Source organism: Triticum dicoccoides, chromosome 2B (assembly GCF_002162155.2).
Source record: "Triticum dicoccoides isolate Atlit2015 ecotype Zavitan chromosome 2B, WEW_v2.0, whole genome shotgun sequence".
NCBI classification, from domain to species: Eukaryota; Viridiplantae; Streptophyta; class Magnoliopsida; order Poales; family Poaceae; genus Triticum; species Triticum dicoccoides.
The window spans coordinates 194,998,800-195,003,642 of record NC_041383.1 but is presented as its reverse complement, the minus strand read 5'-3'; positions in this window follow the sequence as shown (position 1 = coordinate 195,003,642).

Sequence of the window (4,843 nt, the reverse complement as noted above, 5' to 3'; positions counted from 1 at the left end):
AAACAGCCCGGGGGTGCGGATGCCCGGGGTTTGGGGTGCGGGCACCCGGGGGGGTCAGCGGGGATGCGCCGGAGGGTCCGGGTGCCCGGGGTTTGAGGTCCGGGTGCCCGGGGGTGTCGGATTTGGGCGGCAATTCGTGGGAAGATGCAAGAAATTGGTGGATTTGTGGAGGGAAAGGTGGAGATGGATGAGGGAATGCTAGATCCACTTGAAACCAAGCAAATCCATGGATCAAATCCAACAAAATCTCATCAAACCAACAAATCACAAAAAAAATTGGGGCTATTTTTGGTGGGGAATTTTCGAAATTGGGGAAGAACACACAGAATTAGGCTAGAAAACAAGATGGGGGGCTCCAATTTCGTCAGAAACCTGGCTCTGATACCAAGATGTTGTAGGGTGGAACCCTAGGTGGAGATCTTTCATGAATTGAAGGGGGAATCCCCAAGAATAAGATGAACACAAGAGAGAAAACAAGAGGAACACTCAAGAACAAGTCTAATCACACATCCACTAGACCAACAATCACACAAGATCCACAAGGTACATGAATAATCAAAGGGAAACAAGATACATGGTAGAGTTCATCCCAAATCCTATGAAGGAGATGAGGGCTTGATGATCCTATGATGGGGATCCTTCCCCAAGGAGGAGGTCTTGATGTTTGGTCACTCCAAGAGGAGGTCTTGATCTCCTAGTGGAGTGGATCCATGGAGCAAAGCTCACAAATGTCTATCAACTACTTTGCTATCCTCTAAATGAGCTAGGGAAGGGGTATATATAGTCTAGGGACCCAATAAGAGGAGGAGGGGGGATACATGGGTAAAAACCCAAAAAGGCACGCAGGCCCTCGGAGTGGACCGGGCACCCGGGGGCAAACCGGCCGGGCACCCGGACCGGTCAGGGCCATCGCCCGGGGGTGGCTGAAGGGGGACAGGGCACCCGGGGGTTGACAGCCTGGGCACCCGGGGGTGGCAGATGGCGCCCAGGTGAGGAGGAGCCGGGCACCCGGGGCTGAAGGTGCGGGCACCCGAGCCCGCGGCCTGTGGCTGGGCGGGCGGCCGGGCACCCAGGGTGGCCTGGGCGGCGGCTGGGCCATGTGAAGCCGGGCACCCGGGGCCTTGGGCCGGGCACCCGGGGCTTGCTGGGAGCAGTGCCAGGGGGGCCGGGCCTTCGGGGCCAAAGTGCCCGGGCACCCGGAGTGTCCAGAGCCTCTCCTTCTTCTCTCTTCTCGTTCTCTCCTCCTTCTCCATGGTTGCTTGAACCTCCGTCCTCGCGTCCTCCTGATCATCTCCTTGGTACCTAACAAGGCACATCATTTCTATTTGAGGTAGGAACCGACTCTCATATGAAATCGAATGGAGTTTGAAGAGGAAGGAGTCAACCTCGGTTTTGGTGGCACGTGCGTGTGCTCTTGTCATCGGTCTTCTCCGTCCTTGCGGTGGTGGTGTGACGTGCATGGTCTTGGTCGAGGGATGCTCCGCATCAGATCTCCTTCCTTGAAAGAACGTCAGCATCCCCGAGCCAGCTAAACAAAAACCAATCTCCAGACCGTTGCCTCAAGGGTCTGGTGTAGCTTAAGGCCAACTCTAGCGCGCGACCTCATCCCGTCCGGGTACATTCGTTTGGGATATAACAGACAAATAGCGCGGACCAACGTGCGGCCCCAAACGAACAAATGTCTGGATTTCGTTCATTTTCGACCCATTCCCGGCCCAAACTTGCACCGAGTTTGGCGTGAAACGAACATCGCACGGACGGGCTGGGCGCATGCCCTTCTCCTCCCCGTGGCCCGCCTGTCGGGGACACTAGCACTCCGTTCTCCAATGCCTCCGCCCGCTCTTCCCCGCCCCACCCCGCCGTTGGTGCCGCCACTATTCTTCGGCCGCCTCCTCACTGCTCACCCCCCGGCCATCCATACCAAACCACGTCTCAACATGGCCGCCACCACGTCCACGCTTTCGTAGGAGTTTTGGCCGTCGCTAGGAGGAGATTTGGCCGTGCCGTCGTAGCCGGTGACAGAGGGGATACGACCGCCGGCGACAGACATGGACCACGGCAGCTTCCGTTGAGTGCTCCAGATCGGCCAGTAGCCGGCCGCCAACCACCCCTACTGCTTCGAGGTGATTATCGCGGCCTCTTTGCCACCATGACCGCAAGGTGTTTTACACTTGCCCACAAAGGTATGGATAGTGGAGATGAATTTTTCTTCCACCACTTCATTTATTCATAGAACGATTCGTCCTCCGATGATGAAGATCTTGTGGTGGTTGCACTGGTCATTCACAACCACATTGAATGCCAGCTTCCTCGGTATAAGGGGTCAGTCCCTCGCCGTGCTCCCAACCTGAACCGCAACAGAGAGAGAGAGGCCACACCCTGCTCTATGCCGATTAGTTTGTGAACACCCCGCTCTTCAAGCCGGATAAATTCCGTTGCTATTTTCATATGGCAAGGCATGTGTTCAATCATATCCGAAAGGGAATGGTTGCTCATGACCCATACTTCGAGTGCAAGATGGATACCCTTCGCAAGCTTGGATTCTCCTCTTACCAGAAATGCACCACGGCCATCCGCATGCTTGCATATGGAATTCTAGGCGATCTGGTGGATGAGTATGTGCGTATGAGTGAGTCGACATGTCTGCTGTCACTGTACAACTTCTGCAAGGCCATGGTGGCAGTGTTTGGCCCTGAGTATTTGAGGCAGCCAAATGCCGCTGATACAGAAGGCCAGTCCCCACCTGTCAACTTTGAGATCAACGGCCACTAGTACAACAAGGGATACTACCTAGCTGATGGTATATATCCTAAGTGGTCAACTTTTGTGAAGACAATCATGAAACCCCAAGGTGAGAAGAGAAAGAGATTTGCCTAAATGCAAGAGAGTGCTAGAAAGGATGTGGAACGTGCTTTTGGTGTGCTTCAATCCCGATGGGGTATCGTTCGAAACCCTGGACTGACATGGGATGAAGGGAAGCTTTGGAGGTGATGACTGCTTGTGTGATCATGCACAACATGATCATCGAGGACGAGCGTGATAACAACATCTTCGACCAAGGATTTGATTTTCAAGGTGAAAATGTTGAGCCCCAGCACCAAGAACTGGCCACGTTTGAACAGTTTTCCCAATTTCATCGTGACATGCATGATTGGCACACTCATTTGGATCTTCAAAATGACTTGGTTAAGCATGTGTGGACTCACATTTTGGCAACCAATAGATGTATTGGTTCTTATGTTCATTCAAGACAATTTTGATTTGGTTGTAAAACTATTTTATTAGAGACAATTTCGATTGGGTTGTAAAATTATTTTTATTTCCAAACAATTAATATTTGAACGTGCAAACTAGCTTTGAACATTGAATACGAATATATGGACATTTTTTGGCCGTGGCGGATAGGATGGGGCCAAAGGATGCATTTGCGTGTTGGGCGCACGACCACCGCATCCCAGGACAGGCCCGGACACGACCCCATTACCCTGCCCAAATGGACAGAATCTGGGCTAAACAGACGTCCGTTTGGGGTGGCGCGCTGGAGTTGGCCTTAGAATAGGCAGGCGCTCTCCGTGGCTTGAAGCTCCCCTGCAAGCTGCTTTCATCTGGGCAGCACAACCCTGTCCCTACGCAACATCATCAACTGAGGCCCTACGAGTGTCGCAGTTTTCAGTACCCGACCTCGCGTGTCGGCTACGATTCCCTGCCCAAGCCCCGCCTCGTATTTTCTTCCTCATGCATGGCGATAGGCCTTCCGAAAGATCTCTTCTATCCGGCTGACGAATGAATCCCCTCGTAGCCAGATGCGAGCCTCCTCCCTCAACTCTTCGTGCCGCCTCCCGTCGTGTGTTTACGCAGGCACCGGTAGGTTGATCTCCATGGATGCCGACTCAGTCATGTCTCGTGTCACTGAGGAACTATTTTTGTTCGTGTATAGGTAGAGCGGAGGCCCAGGTGGGTGTGTTGGCGAAAGCTCCATTCTCACGATATGGCTTCCCTACGTTCGGCCCCGTCGCTCACCGGACTAGCGTGAGCCCCAGACGTATATGCTTGAGCGGAAGGGTAAGAGTAGCATCTGACTCTATGAAGAACGAATCAAAGTTGGTTTTAGGGGCGGGGAAGACGGTCACCGTGGCCTCTGCCTCCGCCATATTTTCCGTATTTCCGGCTAGGCCGCTGAGCGGAGTAGCCTCGGAGGGATATGCTTCAACTAGAGGGGAAGAGTGGCTCCCCCGCTTCGGTGAAGCCAAGGCGGGGGACGACGATTGTCTATGCTGAACCCGGCAAGACACTGATTGTGTATGTCGGCGACGCGGTGGCGATGGCCATCATGGAATTCAAGCAGCAGCGGCCTCCCATGGTCTACTTTTCCTTGGTGTCGACGTCGGCCGTAGACGTGTTGTCCGCCTTCATCGGTAGGGCGCAGTTCTGCCAACGTTTATGGTGGATGGCGCGGGACGACACGGTGGCGTCCATGAGCCATGGCAGCCATGGTGCCTGTGCCGCCGTGCTCCCCCGTGTGCCGACGTGGAGCAACTGGCCACTCCTCTGCGAGCTGGCTTGGAGCGGGGAGTTGCTGTACCACGTGCCAGCTTAGTGCGGCGGCTTGCTCCTCTGCTTGCCCGCCTACAACCTCGCCCATGGTAATGACGGCCTAGGGCGGCAAGGGGGGTAAAGGTGTCTTGCTCGTATCCGGAGGGCTCGGCGGGACACCAACCGACTTTTATACCGGAGAACTCCTCTTCCTGCTCGCGGATGCGAATAATGCCAGGAGAGTGTTGAGAGTATGGTGCAAGGAGGAGATGTGGAGTGGAGGTGTGGTGCACTCCTTGCCTGGCGCCTA